At 35.9% G+C, this 21,676-nt stretch overlaps 7 non-coding genes across 7 annotated transcripts; all 7 read left to right on the forward strand.

Annotated features, from left to right (window-relative positions):
* The first annotated feature begins 1,832 nt into the window (after positions 1-1,832).
* Positions 1,833-1,925, forward strand: TRNAI-UAU (transfer RNA isoleucine (anticodon UAU)). The gene is given in 2 exon segments: positions 1,833-1,870; positions 1,890-1,925. It is a non-coding gene; the product is annotated as a tRNA-Ile (tRNA).
* Positions 1,926-4,555: 2,630 nt separating this feature from the next.
* Positions 4,556-4,648, forward strand: TRNAI-UAU (transfer RNA isoleucine (anticodon UAU)). The gene is given in 2 exon segments: positions 4,556-4,593; positions 4,613-4,648. It is a non-coding gene; the product is annotated as a tRNA-Ile (tRNA).
* A 4,044-nt stretch (positions 4,649-8,692) lies between these two features.
* On the forward strand, positions 8,693-8,785 carry TRNAI-UAU (transfer RNA isoleucine (anticodon UAU)). Its single transcript is given in 2 exon segments — positions 8,693-8,730; positions 8,750-8,785. It is a non-coding gene; the product is annotated as a tRNA-Ile (tRNA).
* A 1,681-nt stretch (positions 8,786-10,466) lies between these two features.
* TRNAI-UAU (transfer RNA isoleucine (anticodon UAU)) lies at positions 10,467-10,559 on the forward strand. The gene is given in 2 exon segments: positions 10,467-10,504; positions 10,524-10,559. It is a non-coding gene; the product is annotated as a tRNA-Ile (tRNA).
* A 4,953-nt stretch (positions 10,560-15,512) lies between these two features.
* TRNAI-UAU (transfer RNA isoleucine (anticodon UAU)) lies at positions 15,513-15,605 on the forward strand. The gene is given in 2 exon segments: positions 15,513-15,550; positions 15,570-15,605. It is a non-coding gene; the product is annotated as a tRNA-Ile (tRNA).
* Positions 15,606-17,286: 1,681 nt separating this feature from the next.
* On the forward strand, positions 17,287-17,379 carry TRNAI-UAU (transfer RNA isoleucine (anticodon UAU)). Its single transcript is given in 2 exon segments — positions 17,287-17,324; positions 17,344-17,379. It is a non-coding gene; the product is annotated as a tRNA-Ile (tRNA).
* Positions 17,380-20,010: 2,631 nt separating this feature from the next.
* Positions 20,011-20,103, forward strand: TRNAI-UAU (transfer RNA isoleucine (anticodon UAU)). Its single transcript is given in 2 exon segments — positions 20,011-20,048; positions 20,068-20,103. It is a non-coding gene; the product is annotated as a tRNA-Ile (tRNA).
* Positions 20,104-21,676: the final 1,573 nt, after the last annotated feature.

Genomic DNA, 21,676 nt, shown 5'->3' on the forward strand with positions numbered 1-21,676 from the left:
ACTGTACTGGTTGTATTGAATAAAATCCACATATAGCATAACCAAGAGATGCTGCTAAGTGCTCCAGTGGCGCAATTGGTCAGCGCACAGTACTTATAAGACAATATCTGTTGAACAATGCCGAGGTTGTTAGTTCAAACCTCACCTGGAGCACCTTTGACTCACCTGGAGCTGCTTTGTTTACTGTTTTTATTCTTTTTCTTATGTCAATAATCATTGATTATAAACTGCTACCTTAATATTTAATATGATATTACAAAGGATGGAAGAAAGAAAGAAAAAACACAAACATGATTGTGCATTTAAGTTGTCAGCACACATCTGCTTTGGTTCAAATGCACTGCATATCTTCCATCAGTCAGCCAACAAAACAGCAATGGAAAAGATTAACATACTGTTGGTAAAGCAGTTGCATCAAATTGATTTTCTGCAATATAGCATGATAATCCATACTGACAGCTCTGGATAGTACCAGCACATTTCCTGCTGGACATGGTAATGCAAAGAACACAGTAAACAGCTTCACTTTTTCCTCAAAAATAAATAATTGACTATTAAAAACCTAACAGTCTTAAATAATGGATAAGTCACTGTCCTCCTAAGCCAGGGGTTGTGGGTCCAAGTCCCATCTGGGGTGGAAGTCATTACAACAAGTGTCTCATCACTAGAGTTGATATTTTATCCTTGCTTCAACTGTAAAACAGTCTTGCAGTGTTTAGCTTGTAAAAAATGACCACAGAAGCTAAATATGACATTTATTATGATAACATTGTTGTTGGTTTATATTAAACCTTTTCTATCACCGTGGACAGCTTATTCAAGTGCCATCTGGCATGCATGTTCGTTTGTTGCTCATCATTCATCACCAAAAATGATTTTCTTTTTCAATTCTTATGACTGTACTGATTGTATTGAATAAAATCCACATCTAGCATAACCGACAGATGCTGCTAAGTGCTCCAATGGCGCAATTGGTCAGCGCACGGTACTTATAAGACAGTATCTGTTGAGCAATGCCGAGGTTGTAAGTTCAAACCTCACCTGGAGCAGCTTTGTTTACTGTTTTTATTCTTTTTCTTATGTCAATAATCATTGATTATAAACTGCTACCTTAATATTTAATATGATATTACAAAGGATGGAAGAAAGAAAGAAAAAACACAAACATGATTGTGCATTTAAGTTGTCAGCACACATCTGCTTTGGTTCAAATGCACTGCATATCTTCCTTCAATCAGCCAACAAAACAGCAATGGAAAAGATTAACATACTGTTGGTAAAGCAGTTGCATCAAATTGATTTTCTGCAATATAGCATAATAATCCATACTGACAGCTCTGGATAGTACCAGCACATTTCCTGCTGGACTTGGTAACGCAAAGAACACAGTAAACAGCTTCACTTTTTCCTCAAAAATAAATAATTGACTATTAAAAACCTAACAGTCTTAAATAATGGATAAGTCACTGTCCTCCTAAGCCAGGGGTTGTGGGTCCAAGTCCCATCTGGGGTGGAAGTCATTACAACAAGTGTCTCATCACTAGAGTTGATATTTTATCCTTGCTTCAACTGTAAAACAGTCTTGCAGTGTTTAGCTTGTAAAAAATGACCACAGAAGCTAAATATGACATTTATTATGATAACATTGTTGTTGGTTTATATTAAACCTTTTCTATCACCGTGGACAGCTTATTCAAGTGCCATCTGGCATGCATGTTCGTTTGTTGCTCATCATTCATCACCAAAAATGATTTTCTTTTTCAATTCTTATGACTGTACTGATTGTATTGAATAAAATCCACATCTAGCATAACCAACTGATGCTGCTAAGTGCTCCAGTGGCGCAATTGGTCAGCGTTCGGTACTTATAAGACAGTATCTGTTGAGCTATGCCGAGGTTGTGAGTTCAAACCTCACCTGGAGCATCTTTGTTTACTGTTTTTATTATTTTTCTTATGTCAATAATCATTGATTATAAACTGCTACCTTAATATTTAATATGATATTACAAAGGATGGAAGAAAGAAAGAAAAAACACAAACATGATTGTGCATTTAAGTTGTCAGCACACATCTGCTTTGGTTCAAATGCACTGCATATCTTCCTTCAGTCAGCCAACAAAACAGCAATGAAAAAGATTAACATATTGTTGGTAAAGCAGTTGCATCAAATTGATTTTCTGCAATATAGCATGATAATCCATACTGACAGCTCTGGATAGTACCAGCACATTTCCTGCTGGACTTGGTAACGCAAAGAACACAGTAAACAGCTTCACTTTTTCCTCAAAAATAAATAATTGACTATTAAAAACCTAACAGTCTTAAATAAGGACATCAGTAAGCACCACTGGCATAATGGATAAGGCACTGTTCTCCTAAGCCAGTGGTTGTGGGTTTTAGTCCGGTCTGAGTTGGAAGTCATTACAGCAAGTGTCTCATCACTAGAGTTGATATTTTATCCTTGCTTCAACTGTACAACAGTCTTGCAGTGTTTAGCTGGCAAAAAATGACCACAGAAGCTAAAAAATGACATTTATTATGATAACATTGTTGTTGTTTTTTTTAAACCTTTTCTATCACCGAGGATAGCTTATTCAAGTGCCATCTAGCATGCACGTTCGTTTGTTGCTCATCATTCATCACCAAAAATTATTTTCTTTTTCAATTTTTATGACTGTACTGGTTGTATTGAATAAAATCCACATCTAGCATAACCAACAGACGCTGCTAAGTGCTCCAGTGGCGCAATTGGTCAGCGCACAGTACTTATAAGACAGTATCTGTTGAGCAATGCAGAGGTTGTAAGTTCAAACCTCACCTGGAGCACCTTTGACTCACCAGGAGCAGCTTTGTTTACTGTTTTTATTCTTTTTCTTATTTCAATAATCATTGATTGTAAACTGCTACCTTAATATTTAATATGATATTACAAAGGATGGAAGAAAGAAAGAAAAAACACAAACATGATTGTGCATTTAAGTTGTCAGCACACATCTGCTTTGGTTCAAATGCACTGCATATCTTCCTTCAGTCAGCCAACAAAACAGCAATGGAAAAGATTAACATACTGTTGGTAAAGCAGTTGCATCAAATTGATTTTCTGCAATATAGCATGATAATCCATACTGACAGCTCTGGATAGTACCAGCACATTTCCTGCTGGACATGGTAATGCAAAGAACACAGTAAACAGCTTCACTTTTTCCTCAAAAATAAATAATTGACTATTAAAAACCTATCAGTCTTAAATAAGGACATCAGTAAGCACCACTGGCATAATGGATAAGTCACTGTCCTCCTAAGCCAGGGGTTGTGGGTCCAAGTCCCATCTGGGGTGGAAGTCATTACAACAAGTGTCTCATCACTAGAGTTGATATTTTATCCTTGCTTCAACTGTACAACAGTCTTGCAGTGTTAAGCTTGTAAAAAATGACCACAGAAGCTAAATATGACATTTATTATGATAACATTGTTGTTGTTTATTTTACACCTTTTCTATCACCGTGGACAGCTTATTCAAGTGCCATCTGGCATGCATGTTCCTTTGTTGCTCATCATTCATCACCAAAAATTATTTTCTTTTTCAATACTTATGACTGTACTGATTGTATTGAATAAAATCCACATCTAGCATAACCAACCGACACTGCTAAGTGCTCCAGTGGCGCAATTGGTCAGTGCGCAGTACTTATAAGACAGTATCTGTTGTGCAATGCTGAGGTTGTGAGTTCAAACCTCACCTGGAAAGGCTTTGTTTACTGTTTTTTTCCTTTACTTATGTCATTAGTCATTGATTATAAACTGCTACCTTAATATTTAATATGATATTACAAATGATGGAAGAAAAAAAAAACACAAATATGATTGTGCATTTAAGTTGTAAGCACACATCTGCTTTGGTTCAAATGCACTGCATATCTTCCTTCAGTCAGCCAACAAAACAGCAATGGAAAAGATAAACATACTGTTGGTAAAGCAGTTGCATCAAATTGATTTTCTGCAATATAGCATGATAATCCATACTGACAGCTCTGGATAGTACCAGCACATTTCCTGCTGGACTTGGTAACGCAAAGAACACAGTAAACAGCTTCACTTTTTCCTCAAAAATAAATAATTGAATATTAAAAACCTAACAGTCTTAAATAAGAACATCAGTAAGCACCACTGGCATAATGGATAAGTCACTGTCCTCCTAAGCCAGGGGTTGTGGGTCCAAGTCCCATCTGGGGTGGAAGTCATTACACCAAGTGTCTCATCACTAGAGTTGATATTTTATCCTTGCTTCAACTGTACAACAGTCTTGCAGTGTTTAGCTTGTAAAAAATGACCACAGAAGCTAAATATGACATTTATTATGATAACATTGTTGTTGGTTTATTTTAAACCTTTTCTATCACCGTGGACAGCTTATTCAAGTGCCATCTGGCATGCATGTTCGTTTGTTGCTAATCATTCAACACCAAAAATTATTTTCTTTTTCAATACTTATGACTGTACTGATTGTATTGAATAAAATCCACATCTAGCATAACCAACTGATTCTGCTAAGTGCTCCAGTGGCGCAATTGGTCAGCGCGCGGTACTTATAAGACAGTATCTGTTGTGCAATGCCGAGGTTGTGAGTTCAAACCTCACTTGGAGCAGCTTTGTATACTGTTTTTTTCCTTTACTTATGTCATTAGTCATTGATTATAAACTGCTACCTTAATATTTAATATGATATTACAAAGGATGGAAGAAAGAAAGAAAAAACACAAACATGATTGTACATTTAAGTTGTCAGCACACATCTGCTTTGGTTCAAATGCACTGCATATCTTCCTTCAGTCAGCCAACAAAACAGCAATGGAAAAGATAAACATACTGTTGGTAAAGCAGTTGCATCAAATTGATTTTCTGCAATATAGCATGATAATCCATACTGACAGCTCTGGATAGTACCAGCACATTTCCTGCTGGACTTGGTAACGCAAAGAACACAGTAAACAGCTTCACTTTTTCCTCAAAAATAAATAATTGACTATTAAAAACCTAACAGTCTTAAATAAGAACATCAGTAAGCACCACTGGCATAATGGATAAGTCACTGTCCTCCTAAGCCAGGGGTTGTGGGTCCAAGTCCCATCTGGGGTGGAAGTCATTACAGCAAGTGTCTCATCACTAGAGTTGATATTTTATCCTTGCTTCAACTGTAAAACAGTCTTGCAGTGTTTAGCTTGTAAAAAATGACCACAGAAGCTAAATATTACATTTATTATGATGACATTGTTGTTGGTTTATTTTAAACCTTTTCTATCACCGTGGACAGCTTATTCAAGTGCCATCTGGCATGCATGTTCCTTTGTTGCTCATCATTCATCATCAAAAATGATTTTCTTTTTCAATTCTTATGACTGTACTGATTGTATTGAATAAAATCCACATCTAGCATAACCAATAAATGCTGCAAAGTGTTCCATTGGTGCAATTGGTCAGTGCGTGGTACTTGTAAGACAGTATCTGTTGAGCAATGCCGAGGTTGTGAGTTCAAGCTTCTCCTGGATCAGCTTTGTATACTGTTTTTTTTCTTTACTTATGTCATTAGTCATTGATTATAAACTGGTACCTTAATATTTAATATGATATTACAAATGATGGAAGAAAAAAAAAACACAAATATGATTGTGCATTTAAGTTGTAAGCACACATCTGCTTTGGTTCAAATGCACTGCATATCTTCCTTCAGTCAGCCAACAAAACAGCAATGGAAAAGATAAACATACTGTTGGTAAAGCAGTTGCATCAAATTGATTTTCTGCAATATAGCATGATAATCCATACTGACAGCTCTGCATAGTACCAGCACATTTCATGCTGGACTTGGTAATGCAAAGAACACAGTAAACAGCTTTACTTTTTTCAAAAATAAATAATTGACTATTAAAAACCTATCAGTCTTAAATAAGGACATCAGTAAGCACCACTGGCATAATGGATAAGGCACTGTTCTCCTAAGCCAGTGGTTGTGGGTTTTAGTCCCGTCTGAGTTGGAAGTCATTACAGCAAGTGTCTCATCACTAGAGTTGATATTTTATCCTTGCTTCAACTGTACAACAGTCTTGCAGTGTTTAGCTGGCAAAAAATGACCACAGAAGCTAAAAAATGACACTTATTATGATAACATTGTTGTTGTTTTTTTTAAACCTTTTCTATCACCGAGGACAGCTTATTCAAGTGCCATCTGGCATGCACGTTCGTTTGTTGCTCATCATTCATTACCAAAAATTATTTTCTTTTTCAATTTTTATGACTGTACTGGTTGTATTGAATAAAATCCACATATAGCATAACCAAGAGATGCTGCTAAGTGCTCCAGTGGCGCAATTGGTCAGCGCACAGTACTTATAAGACAATATCTGTTGAACAATGCCGAGGTTGTTAGTTCAAACCTCACCTGGAGCACCTTTGACTCACCTGGAGCTGCTTTGTTTACTGTTTTTATTCTTTTTCTTATGTCAATAATCATTGATTATAAACTGCTACCTTAATATTTAATATGATATTACAAAGGATGGAAGAAAGAAAGAAAAAACACAAACATGATTGTGCATTTAAGTTGTCAGCACACATCTGCTTTGGTTCAAATGCACTGCATATCTTCCTTCAGTCAGCCAACAAAACAGCAATGGAAAAGATTAACATACTGTTGGTAAAGCAGTTGCATCAAATTGATTTTCTGCAATATAGCATGATAATCCATACTGACAGCTCTGGATAGTACCAGCACATTTCCTGCTGGACATGGTAATGCAAAGAACACAGTAAACAGCTTCACTTTTTCCTCAAAAATAAATAATTGACTATTAAAAACCTATCAGTCTTAAATAAGGACATCAGTAAGCACCACTGGCATAATGGATAAGTCACTGTCCTCCTAAGCCAGGGGTTGTGGGTCCAAGTCCCATCTGGGGTGGAAGTCATTACAACAAGTGTCTCATCACTAGAGTTGATATTTTATCCTTGCTTCAACTGTACAACAGTCTTGCAGTGTTAAGCTTGTAAAAAATGACCACAGAAGCTAAATATGACATTTATTATGATAACATTGTTGTTGGTTTATTTTAAACCTTTTCTATCACCGTGGACAGCTTATTCAAGTGCCATCTGGCATGCATGTTTGTTTGTTGCTCATCATTCATCACCAAAAATTATTTTCTTTTTCAATACTTATGACTGTACTGATTGTATTGAATAAAATCCACATCAAATTGATTTTCTGCAATATAGCATGATAATCCATACTGACAGCTCTGGATAGTACCAGCACATTTCTTGCTGGACTTGGTAATGCAAAGAACACAGTAAACAGCTTCACTTTTTTTCAAAAATAAATAATTGACTATTAAAAACCTATCAGTCTTAAATAAGGACATCATTAAGCACCACTGGCATAATGGTTAAGGCACTGTTCTCCTAAGCCAGTGGTTGTGGGTTTTAGTCCCGTCTGAGTTGGAAGTCATTACAGCAAGTGTCTCATCACTAGAGTTGATATTTTATCCTTGCTTCAACTGTACAACAGTCTTGCAGTGTTTAGCTTGCAAAAAATGAACACAGAAGCTAAAAAATGACATTTATTATGATAACATTGTTGTTTATTTTTTTTAAACCTTTTCTATCACCGTGGACAGCTTATTCAAGTGCCATCTGGCATGCACGTTCGTTTGTTGCTCATCATTCATCACCAAATATGATTTTCTATTTCAATTCTTATGACTATACTGATTGTATTGAATAAAATCCACATCTAGCATAACCAACAGATGCTGCTAAGTGCTCCAGTGGCGCGATTGGTCAGCGCACGGTACTTATAAGACAGTATCTGTTGAGCAATGCCGAGGTTGTAAGTTCAAACCTCACCTGGAGCAGCTTTGTTTACTGTTTTTATTCTTTTTCTTATGTCAATAATCATTGATTATAAACTGCTACCTTAATATTTAATATGATATTACAAAGGATGGAAGAAAGAAAGAAAAAACACAAACATGATTGTGCATTTAAGTTGTCAGCACACATCTGCTTTGGTTCAAATGCACTGCATATCTTCCTTCAGTCAGCCAACAAAACAGCAATGGAAAAGATTAACATACTGTTGGTAAAGCAGTTGCATCAAATTGATTTTCTGCAATATAGCATAATAATCCATACTGACAGCTCTGGATAGTACCAGCACATTTCCTGCTGGACTTGGTAACGCAAAGAACACAGTAAACAGCTTCACTTTTTCCTCAAAAATAAATAATTGACTATTAAAAACCTAACAGTCTTAAATAATGGATAAGTCACTGTCATCCTAAGCCAGGGGTTGTGGGTCCAAGTCCCATCTGGGGTGGAAGTCATTACACCAAGTGTCTCATCACTAGAGTTGATATTTTATCCTTGCTTCAACTGTACAACAGTCTTGCAGTGTTTAGCTTGTAAAAAATGACCACAGAAGCTAAATATGACATTTATTATGATAACTTTGTTGTTGGTTTATTGTAAACCTTTTCTATCACCGTGGACAGCTTATTCAAGTGCCATCTGGCATGCATGTTCGTTTGTTGCTAATCATTCAACACCAAAAATTATTTTCTTTTTCAATACTTATGACTGTACTGATTGTATTGAATAAAATCCACATCTAGCATAACCAAATGATTCTGCTAAGTGCTCCAGTGGCGCAATTGGTTAGCGCGCGGTACTTATAAAACAGTATCTGTTTTGCAATGCCGAGGTTGTGAGTTCAAACCTCACCTGGAGCAGCTTTGTATACTGTTTTTTTCCTTTACTTATGTCATTAGTCATTGATTATAAACTGCTACCTAAATATTTAATATGATATTACAAATGATGGAAGAAAAAAAAAACACAAATATGATTGTGCATTTAAGTTGTAAGCACACATTTGCTTTAGTTCAAATGCACTGCATATCTTCCTTCAGTCAGCCAACAAAACAGCAATGGAAAAGATAAACATACTGTTGGTAAAGCAGTTGCATCAAATTGATTTTCTGCAATATAGCATGATAATCCATACTGACAGCTCTGGATAGTACCAGCACATTTCTTGCTGGACTTGGTAATGCAAAGAACACAGTAAACAGCTTCACTTTTTTTCAAAAATAAATAATTGACTATTAAAAACCTATCAGTCTTAAATAAGGACATCATTAAGCACCACTGGCATAATGGTTAAGGCACTGTTCTCCTAAGCCAGTGGTTGTGGGTTTTAGTCCCGTCTGAGTTGGAAGTCATTACAGCAAGTGTCTCATCACTAGAGTTGATATTTTATCCTTGCTTCAACTGTACAACAGTCTTGCAGTGTTTAGCTTGCAAAAAATGAACACAGAAGCTAAAAAATGACATTTATTATGATAACATTGTTGTTTATTTTTTTTAAACCTTTTCTATCACCGTGGACAGCTTATTCAAGTGCTACCTGGCATGCACGTTCGTTTGTTGCTCATCATTCATCACCAAATATGATTTTCTATTTCAATTCTTATGACTATACTGATTGTATTGAATAAAATCCACATCTAGCATAACCGACAGATGCTGCTAAGTGCTCCAATGGCGCAATTGGTCAGCGCACGGTACTTATAAGACAGTATCTGTTGAGCAATGCCGAGCTTGTAAGTTCAAACCTCACCTGGAGCAGCTTTGTTTACTGTTTTTATTCTTTTTCTTATGTCAATAATCATTGATTATAAACTGCTACCTTAATATTTAATATGATATTACAAAGGATGGAAGAAAGAAAGAAAAAACACAAACATGATTGTGCATTTAAGTTGTCAGCACACATCTGCTTTGGTTCAAATGCACTGCATATCTTCCTTCAATCAGCCAACAAAACAGCAATGGAAAAGATTAACATACTGTTGGTAAAGCAGTTGCATCAAATTGATTTTCTGCAATATAGCATAATAATCCATACTGACAGCTCTGGATAGTACCAGCACATTTCCTGCTGGACTTGGTAACGCAAAGAACACAGTAAACAGCTTCACTTTTTCCTCAAAAATAAATAATTGACTATTAAAAACCTAACAGTCTTAAATAATGGATAAGTCACTGTCCTCCTAAGCCAGGGGTTGTGGGTCCAAGTCCCATCTGGGGTGGAAGTCATTACAACAAGTGTCTCATCACTAGAGTTGATATTTTATCCTTGCTTCAACTGTAAAACAGTCTTGCAGTGTTTAGCTTGTAAAAAATGACCACAGAAGCTAAATATGACATTTATTATGATAACATTGTTGTTGGTTTATATTAAACCTTTTCTATCACCGTGGACAGCTTATTCAAGTGCCATCTGGCATGCATGTTCGTTTGTTGCTCATCATTCATCACCAAAAATGATTTTCTTTTTCAATTCTTATGACTGTACTGATTGTATTGAATAAAATCCACATCTAGCATAACCAACTGATGCTGCTAAGTGCTCCAGTGGCGCAATTGGTCAGCGCGCGGTACTTATAAGACAGTATCTGTTGTGCAATGCCGAGGTTGTGAGTTCAAACCTCACCTGGAGCAGCTTTGTATACTGTTTTTTTCCTTTACTTATGTCATTAGTCATTGATTATAAACTGCTACCTTAATATTTAATATGATATTACAAATGATGGAAGAAAAAAAAAACACAAATATGATTGTGCATTTAAGTTGTCAGCACACATCTGCTTTGGTTCAAATGCACTGCATATCTTCCTTCAGTCAGCCAACAAAACAGCAATGGAAAAGATAAACATACTGTTGGTAAAGCAGTTGCATCAAATTGATTTTCTGCAATATAGCATGATAATCCATACTGACAGCTCTGGATAGTACCAGCACATTTCTTGCTGGACTTGGTAATGCAAAGAACACAGTAAACAGCTTCACTTTTTTTCAAAAATAAATAATTGACTATTAAAAACCTATCAGTCTTAAATAAGGACATCATTAAGCACCACTGGCATAATGGTTAAGGCACTGTTCTCCTAAGCCAGTGGTTGTGGGTTTTAGTCCCGTCTGAGTTGGAAGTCATTACAGCAAGTGTCTCATCACTAGAGTTGATATTTTATCCTTGCTTCAACTGTACAACAGTCTTGCAGTGTTTAGCTTGCAAAAAATGAACACAGAAGCTAAAAAAATGACATTTATTATGATAACATTGTTGTTTATTTTTTTTAAACCTTTTCTATCACCGTGGACAGCTTATTCAAGTGCCATCTGGCATGCACGTTCGTTTGTTGCTCATCATTCATCACCAAACATGATTTTCTATTTCAATTCTTATGACTATACTGATTGTATTGAATATAATCCACATCTAGCATAACCGACAGATGCTGCTAAGTGCTCCAGTGGCGCAATTGGTCAGCGCACGGTACTTATAAGACAGTATCTGTTGAGCAATGCCGAGGTTGTGAGTTCAAACCTCACCTGGATCAGCTTTGTTTACTGTTTTTATTATTTTTCTTATGTCAATAATCATTGATTATAAACTGCTACCTTAATATTTAATATGATATTACAAAGGATGGAAGAAAGAAAGAAAGAAAAAACACAAACATGATTGTACATTTAAGTTGTCAGCACACATCTGCTTTGGTTCAAATGCACTGCATATCTTCTTTCAGTCAGCCAACAAAACAGCAATGGAAAAGATTAACATACTGTTGGTAAAGCAGTTGCATCAAATTGATTTTCTGCAATATAGCATGATAATCCATACTGACAGCTCTGGATAGTACCAGCACATTTCCTGCTGGACTTGGTAACGCAAAGAACACAGTAAACAGCTTCACTTTTTCCTCAAAAATAAATAATTGACTATTAAAAACCTAACAGTCTTAAAAAAGAACATCAGTAAGCACCACTGGCATAATGGATAAGTCACTGTCCTCCTAAGCAAGGGTTTGTGGGTTCAAGTCCCATCTGGGGTGGAAGTCATTACAGCAGGTGTCTCATCACTAGAGATGATATTTTATCCTTGCTTCAACTGTAAAACAGTCTTGCAGTGTTTAGCTTGTAAAAAATGACCACAGAAGTTAAATATGACATTTATTATGATGACATTGTTGTTGGTTTATTTTAAACCTTTTCTATCACCGTGGACTGCTTATTCAAGTGCCATCTGGCATGCATGTTCCTTTGTTGCTCATCATTCATCACCAAAAATGATTTTCTTTTTCAATTCTTATGACTGTACTGATTGTATTGAATAAAATCCACATCTAGCATAACCAATTAATGCTGCAAAGTGTTCCATTGGTGCAATTGGTCAGTGCGCGGTACTTGTAAGACAGTATCTGTTGAGCAATGCCGAGGTTGTGAGTTCAAGCTTCTCCTGGATCAGCTTTGTATACTATTTTTTTCCTTTACTTATGTCATTAGTAATTGATTATAAACTGCTACCTTAATATTTAATATGATATTACAAATGATGGAAGAAAGAAAAAAAACACACAAATATGATTGTGCATTTAAGTTGTAAGCACACATCTGCTTTGGTTCAAATGCACTGCATATCTTCCTTCAGTCAGCCAACAAAACAGCAATGGAAAAGATAAACATACTGTTGGTAAAGCAGTTGCATCAAATTGATTTTCTGCAATATAGCATGATAATCCATACTGACAGCTCTGCATAGTACCAGCACATTTCATGCTGGACTTGGTAATGCAAAGAACACAGTAAACAGCTTCACTTTTTTTCAAAAATAAATAATTGACTATTAAAAACCTATCAGTCTTAAATAAGGACATCAGTAAGCACCACTGGCATAATGGATAAGGCACTGTTCTCCTAAGCCAGTGGTTGTGGGTTTTAGTCCGGTCTGAGTTGGAAGTCATTACAGCAAGTGTCTCATCACTAGAGTTGATATTTTATCCTTGCTTCAACTGTACAACAGTCTTGCAGTGTGTAGCTGGCAAAAAATGACCACAGAAGCTAAAAAATGACATTTATTATGATAACATTGTTGTTGTTTTTTTTAAACCTTTTCTATCACCGAGGACAGCTTATTCAAGTGCCATCTAGCATGCACGTTCGTTTGTTGCTCATCATTCATCACCAAAAATTATTTTCTTTTTCAATTCTTATGACTGTACTGGTTGTATTGAATAAAATCCACATCTAGCATAACCAACAGATGCTGCTAAGTGCTCCAGTGGCGCAATTGGTCAGCGCACAGTATTTATAAGACAGTATATGTTGAGCAATGCAGAAATTGTAAGTTCAAACCTCACCTGGAGCACCTTTGACTCACCTGGAGCAGCTTTGTTTACTGTTTTTATTCTTTTTCTTATGTCAATAATCATTGATTGTAAACTGCTACCTTAATATTTAATATGATATTACAAAGGATGGAAGAAAGAAAGAAAAAACACAAACATGATTGTGCATTTAAGTTTTCAGCACACATCTGCTTTGGTTCAAATGCACTGCATATCTTCCTTCAGTCAGCCAACAAAACAGCAATGGAAAAGATTAACATATTGTTGGTAAAGCAGTTGCATCAAATTGATTTTCTGCAATATAGCATGATAATCCATACTGACAGCTCTGGATAGTACCAGCACATTTCCTGCTGGACATGGTAATGCAAAGAACACAGTAAACAGCTTCACTTTTTCCTCAAAAATAAATAATTGACTATTAAAAACCTATCAGTCTTAAATAAGGACATCAGTAAGCACCACTGGCATAATGGATAAGTCACTGTCCTCCTAAGCCAGGGGTTGTTGGTCCAAGTCCCATCTGGGGTGGAAGTCATTACAACAAGTGTCTCATCACTAGAGTTGATATTTTATCCTTGCTTCAACTGTACAACAGTCTTGCAGTGTTAAGCTAGTAAAAAATGACCACAGAAGCTAAATATGACATTTATTATGATAACATTGTTGTTGGTTTATTTTAAACCTTTTCTATCACCGTGGACAGCTTATTCAAGTGCCATCTGGCATGCATGTTTGTTTGTTGCTCATCATTCATCACCAAAAATTATTTTCTTTTTCAATACTTATGACTGTACTGATTGTATTGAATAAAATCCACATCAAATTGATTTTCTGCAATATAGCATGATAATCCATACTGACAGCTCTGGATAGTACCAGCACATTTCTTGCTGGACTTGGTAATGCAAAGAACACAGTAAACAGCATCACTTTTTTTCAAAAATAAATAATTGACTATTAAAAACCTATCAGTCTTAAATAAGGACATCATTAAGCAGCACTGGCATAATGGTTAAGGCACTGTTCTCCTAAGCCAGTGGTTGTGGGTTTTAGTCCCGTCTGAGTTGGAAGTCATTACAGCAAGTGTCTCATCACTAGAGTTGATATTTTATCCTTGCTTCAACTGTACAACAGTCTTGCAGTGTTTAGCTTGCAAAAAATGAACACAGAAGCTAAAAAATGACATTTATTATGATAACATTGTTGTTTATTTTTTTTAAACCTTTTCTATCACCGTGGACAGCTTATTCAAGTGCCATCTGGCATGCACGTTCGTTTGTTGCTCATCATTCATCACCAAATATGATTTTCTATTTCAATTCTTATGACTATACTGATTGTATTGAATAAAATCCACATCTAGCATAACCAACAGATGCTGCTAAGTGCTCCAGTGGCGCAATTGGTCAGTGCACGGTACTTATAAGACAGTATCTGTTGAGCAATGCCGAGGTTGTAAGTTCAAACCTCACCTGGAGCAGCTTTGTTTACTGTTTTTATTCTTTTTCTTATGTCAATAATCATTGATTATAAACTGCTACCTTAATATTTAATATGATATTACAAAGGATGGAAGAAAGAAAGAAAAAACACAAACATGATTGTGTATTTAAGTTGTCAGCACACATCTGCTTTGGTTCAAATGCACTGCATATCTTTCTTCAGTCAGCCAACAAAACAGCAATGGAAAAGATTAACATACTGTTGGTAAAGCAGTTGCATCAAATTGATTTTCTGCAATATAGCATAATAATCCATACTGACAGCTCTGGATAGTACCAGCACATTTCCTGCTGGACTTGGTAACGCAAAGAACACAGTAAACAGCTTCACTTTTTCCTCAAAAATAAATAATTGACTATTAAAAACCTAACAGTCTTAAATAATGGATAAGTCACTATCATCCTAAGCCAGGGGTTGTGGGTCCAAGTCCCATCTGGGGTGGAAGTCATTACACCAAGTGTCTCATCACTAGAGTTGATATTTTATCCTTGCTTCAACTGTACAACAGTCTTGCAGTGTTTAGCTTGTAAAAAATGACCACAGAAGCTAAATATGACATTTATTATGATAACATTGTTGTTGGTTTATTTTAAACCTTTTCTATCACCGTGGACAGCTTATTCAAGTGCCATCTGGCATGCATGTTCGTTTGTTGCTAATCATTCAACACCAAAAATAATTTTCTTTTTCAATACTTATGACTGTACTGATTGTATTGAATAAAATCCACATCTAGCATAACCAAATGATTCTGCTAAGTGCTCCAGTGGCGCAATTGGTTAGTGCGCGGTACTTATAAAACAGTATCTGTTGTGCAATGCCGAGGTTGTGAGTTCAAACCTCACCTGGAGCAGCTTTGTATACTGTTTTTTTCCTTTACTTATGTCATTAGTCATTGATTATAAACTGCTACCTAAATATTTAATATGATATTACAAATGATGGAAGAAAAAAAAAACACAAATATGATTGTGCATTTAAGTTGTAAGCACACATTTGCTTTAGTTCAAATGCACTGCATATCTTCCTTCAGTCAGCCAACAAAACAGCAATGGAAAAGATAAACATACTGTTGGTAAAGCAGTTGCATCAAATTGATTTTCTGCAATATAGCATGATAATCCATACTGACACCTCTGGATAGTACCAGCACATTTCTTGCTGGACTTGGTAATGCAAAGAACACAGTAAACAGCTTCACTTTTTTTCAAAAATAAATAATTGACTATTAAAAACCTATCAGTCTTAAATAAGGACATCATTAAGCACCACTGGCATAATGGTTAAGGCACTGTTCTCCTAAGCCAGTGGTTGTGGGTTTTAGTCCCGTCTGAGTTGGAAGTCATTACAGCAAGTGTCTCATCACTAGAGTTGATATTTTATCCTTGCTTCAACTGTACAACAGTCTTGCAGTGTTTAGCTTGCAAAAAATGAACACAGAAGCTAAAAAATGACATTTATTATGATAACATTGTTGTTTATTTTTTTTAAACCTTTTCTATCACCGTGGACAGCTTATTCAAGTGCTACCTGGCATGCACGTTCGTTTGTTGCTCATCATTCATCACCAAATATGATTTTCTATTTCAATTCTTATGACTATACTGATTGTATTGAATAAAATCCACATCTAGTATAAACGACAGATGCTGCTAAGTGCTCCAATGGCGCAATTGGTCAGCGCACGGTACTTATAAAACAGTATCTGTTGAGCAATGCCGAGGTTGTAAGTTCAAACCTCACCTGGAGCAGCTTTGTTTACTGTTTTTATTCTTTTTCCTATGTCAATAATCATTGATTATAAACTGCTACCTTAATATTTAATATGATATTACAAAGGATGGAAGAAAGAAAGAAAAAACACAAACATGATTGTGCATTTAAGTTGTCAGCACACATCTGCTTTGGTTCAAATGCACTGCATATCTTCCTTCAATCAGCCAACAAAACAGCAATGGAAAAGATTAACATACTGTTGGTAAAGCAGTTGCATCAAATTGATTTTCTGCAATATAGCATAATAATCCATACTGACAGCTCTGGATAGTACCAGCACATTTCCTGCTGGACTTGGTAACGCAAAGAACACAGTAAACAGCTTCACTTTTTCCTCAAAAATAAATAATTGACTATTAAAAACCTAACAGTCTTAAATAATGGATAAGTCACTGTCCTCCTAAGCCAGGGGTTGTGGTTCCAAGTCCCATCTGGGGTGGAAGTCATTACAACAAGTGTCTCATCACTAGAGTTGATATTTTATCCTTGCTTCAACTGTAAAACAGTCTTGCAGTGTTTAGCTTGTAAAAAATGACCACAGAAGCTAAATATGACATTTATTATGATAACATTGTTGTTGGTTTATATTAAACCTTTTCTATCACCGTGGACAGCTTATTCAAGTGCCATCTGGCATGCATGTTCGTTTGTTGCTCATCATTCATCACCAAAAATGATTTTCTTTTTCAATTCTTATGACTGTACTGATTGTATTGAATAAAATCCACATCTAGCATAACCAACTGATGCTGCTAAGTGCTCCAGTGGCGCAATTGGTCAGCGTTCGGTACTTATAAGACAGTATCTGTTGAGCTATGCCGAGGTTGTGAGTTCAAACCTCACCTGGAGCATCTTTGTTTACTGTTTTTATTATTTTTCTTATGTCAATAATCATTGATTATAAACTGCTACCTTAATATTTAATATGATATTACAAAGGATGGAAGAAAGAAAGAAAAAACACAAACATGATTGTGCATTTAAGTTGTCAGCACACATCTGCTTTGGTTCAAATGCACTGCATATCTTCCTTCAGTCAGCCAACAAAACAGCAATGAAAAAGATTAACATATTGTTGGTAAAGCAGTTGCATCAAATTGATTTTCTGCAATATAGCATGATAATCCATACTGACAGCTCTGGATAGTACCAGCACATTTCCTGCTGGACTTGGTAACGCAAAGAACACAGTAAACAGCTTCACTTTTTCCTCAAAAATAAATAATTGACTATTAAAAACCTAACAGTCTTAAATAAGGACATCAGTAAGCACCACTGGCATAATGGATAAGGCACTGTTCTCCTAAGCCAGTGGTTGTGGGTTTTAGTCCGGTCTGAGTTGGAAGTCATTACAGCAAGTGTCTCATCACTAGAGTTGATATTTTATCCTTGCTTCAACTGTACAACAGTCTTGCAGTGTTTAGCTGGCAAAAAATGACCACAGAAGCTAAAAAATGACATTTATTATGATAACATTGTTGTTGTTTTTTTTAAACCTTTTCTATCACCGAGGATAGCTTATTCAAGTGCCATCTAGCATGCACGTTCGTTTGTTGCTCATCATTCATCACCAAAAATTATTTTCTTTTTCAATTTTTATGACTGTACTGGTTGTATTGAATAAAATCCACATCTAGCATAACCAACAGACGCTGCTAAGTGCTCCAGTGGCGCAATTGGTCAGCGCACAGTACTTATAAGACAGTATCTGTTGAGCAATGCAGAGGTTGTAATTTCAAACCTCACCTGGAGCACCTTTGACTCACCAGGAGCAGCTTTGTTTACTGTTTTTATTCTTTTTCTTATGTCAATAATCATTGATTGTAAACTGCTACCTTAATATTTAATATGATATTACAAAGGATGGAAGAAAGAAAGAAAAAACACAAACATGATTGTGCATTTAAGTTGTCAGCACACATCTGCTTTGGTTCAAATGCACTGCATATCTTCCTTCAGTCAGCCAACAAAACAGCAATGGAAAAGATTAACATACTGTTGGTAAAGCAGTTGCATCAAATTGATTTTCTGCAATATAGCATGATAATCCATACTGACAGCTCTGGATAGTACCAGCACATTTCCTGCTGGACATGGTAATGCAAAGAACACAGTAAACAGCTTCACTTTTTCCTCAAAAATAAATAATTGACTATTAAAAACCTATCAGTCTTAAATAAGGACATCAGTAAGCACCACTGGCATAATGGATAAGTCACTGTCCTCCTAAGCCAGGGGTTGTGGGTCCAAGTCCCATCTGGGGTGGAAGTCATTACAACAAGTGTCTCATCACTAGAGTTGATATTTTATCCTTGCTTCAACTGTACAACAGTCTTGCAGTGTTAAGCTTGTAAAAAATGACCACAGAAGCTAAATATGACATTTATTATGATAACATTGTTGTTGTTTATTTTACACCTTTTCTATCACCGTGGACAGCTTATTCAAGTGCCATCTGGCATGCATGTTCCTTTGTTGCTCATCATTCATCACCAAAAATTATTTTCTTTTTCAATACTTATGACTGTACTGATTGTATTGAATAAAATCCACATCTAGCATAACCAACCGATACAGCTAAGTGCTCCAGTGGCGCAATTGGTCAGTGCGCAGTACTTATAAGACAGTATCTGTTGTGCAATGCTGAGGTTGTGAGTTCAAACCTCACCTGGAACAGCTTTGTTTACTGTTTTTTTCCTTTACTTATGTCATTAGTCATTGATTATAAACTGCTACCTTAATATTTAATATGATATTACAAATGATGGAAGAAAAAAAAAAACACAAATATGATTGTGCATTTAAGTTGTAAGCACACATCTGCTTTGGTTCAAATGCACTGCATATCTTCCTTCAGTCAGCCAACAAAACAGCAATGGAAAAGATAAACATACTGTTGGTAAAGCAGTTGCATCAAATTGATTTTCTGCAATATAGCATGATAATCCATACTGACAGCTCTGGATAGTACCAGCACATTTCCTGCTGGACTTGGTAACGCAAAGAACACAGTAAACAGCTTCACTTTTTCCTCAAAAATAAATAATTGAATATTAAAAACCTAACAGTCTTAAATAAGAACATCAGTAAGCACCACTGGCATAATGGATAAGTCACTGTCCTCCTAAGCCAGGGGTTGTGGGTCCAAGTCCCATCTGGGGTGGAAGTCATTACACCAAGTGTCTCATCACTAGAGTTGATATTTTATCCTTGCTTCAACTGTACAACAGTCTTGCAGTGTTTAGCTTGTAAAAAATGACCACAGAAGCTAAATATGACATTTATTATGATAACATTGTTGTTGGTTTATTTTAAACCTTTTCTATCACCGTGGACAGCTTATTCAAGTGCCATCTGGCATGCATGTTCGTTTGTTGCTAATCATTCAACACCAAAAATTATTTTCTTTTTCAATACTTATGACTGTACTGATTGTATTGAATAAAATCCACATCTAGCATAACCAACTGGTTCTGCTAAGTGCTCCAGTGGCGCAATTGGTCAGCGCGCGGTACTTATAAGACAGTATCTGTTGTGCAATGCCGAGGTTGTGAGTTCAAACCTCACTTGGAGCAGCTTTGTATACTGTTTTTTTCCTTTACTTATGTCATTAGTCATTGATTATAAACTGCTACCTTAATATTTAATATGATATTACAAAGGATGGAAGAAAGAAAGAAAAAACACAAACATGATTGTACATTTAAGTTGTCAGCACACATCTGCTTTGGTTCAAATGCACTGCATATCTTCTTTCAGTCAGCTATAAAACAGCAATGGAAAAGATTAACATACTGTTGGTAAAGCAGTTGCATCAAATTGATTTTCTGCAATATAGCATGATAATCCATACTGACAGCTCTGGATAGTACCAGCACATTTCCTGCTGGACTTGGTAACGCAAAGAACACAGTAAACAGCTTCACTTTTTCCTCAAAAATAAATAATTGACTATTAAAAACCTAACAGTCTTAAATAAGAACATCAGTAAGCACCACTGGCATAATGGATAAGTCACTGTCCTCCTAAGCCAGGGGTTGTGGGTCCAAGTCCCATCTGGGGTGGAAGTCATTACAGCAAGTGTCTCATCACTAGAGTTGATATTTTATCCTTGCTTCAACTGTAAAACAGTCTTGCAGTGTTTAGCTTGTAAAAAATGACCACAGAAGCTAAATATTACATTTATTATGATGACATTGTTGTTGGTTTATTTTAAACCTTTTCTATCACCGTGGACAGCTTATTCAAGTGCCATCTGGCATGCATGTTCCTTTGTTGCTCATCATTCATCATCAAAAATGATTTTCTTTTTCAATTCTTATGACTGTACTGATTGTATTGAATAAAATCCACATCTAGCATAACCAATAAATGCTGCAAAGTGTTCCATTGGTGCAATTGGTCAGTGCGTGGTACTTGTAAGACAGTATCTGTTGAGCAATGCCGAGGTTGTGAGTTCAAGCTTCTCCTGGATCAGCTTTGTATACTGTTTTTTTTCTTTACTTATGTCATTAGTCATTGATTATAAACTGGTACCTTAATATTTAATATGATATTACAAATGATGGAAGAAAAAAAAACACAAATATAATTGTGCATTTAAGTTGTAAGCACACATCTGCTTTGGTTCAAATGCACTGCATATCTTCCTTCAGTCAGCCAACAAAACAGCAATGGAAAAGATAAACATACTGTTGGTAAAGCAGTTGCATCAAATTGATTTTCTGCAATATAGCATGATAATCCATACTGACAGCTCTGCATAGTACCAGCACATTTCATGCTGGACTTGGTAATGCAAAGAACACAGTAAACAGCTTTACTTTTTTCAAAAATAAATAATTGACTATTAAAAACCTATCAGTCTTAAATAAGGACATCAGTAAGCACCACTGGCATAATGGATAAGGCACTGTTCTCCTAAGCCAGTGGTTGTGGGTTTTAGTCCCGTCTGAGTTGGAAGTCATTACAGCAAGTGTCTCATCACTAGAGTTGATATTTTATCCTTGCTTCAACTGTACAACAGTCTTGCAGTGTTTAGCTGGCAAAAAATGACCACAGAAGCTAAAAAATGACACTTATTATGATAACATTGTTGTTGTTTTTTTTAAAAATTTTCTATCACCGAGGACAGCTTATTCAAGTGCC

The sequence above is a fragment of the Pseudophryne corroboree genome, chromosome 11 (assembly GCF_028390025.1).
Source record: "Pseudophryne corroboree isolate aPseCor3 chromosome 11, aPseCor3.hap2, whole genome shotgun sequence".
Taxonomy (NCBI): domain Eukaryota; kingdom Metazoa; phylum Chordata; class Amphibia; order Anura; family Myobatrachidae; genus Pseudophryne; species Pseudophryne corroboree.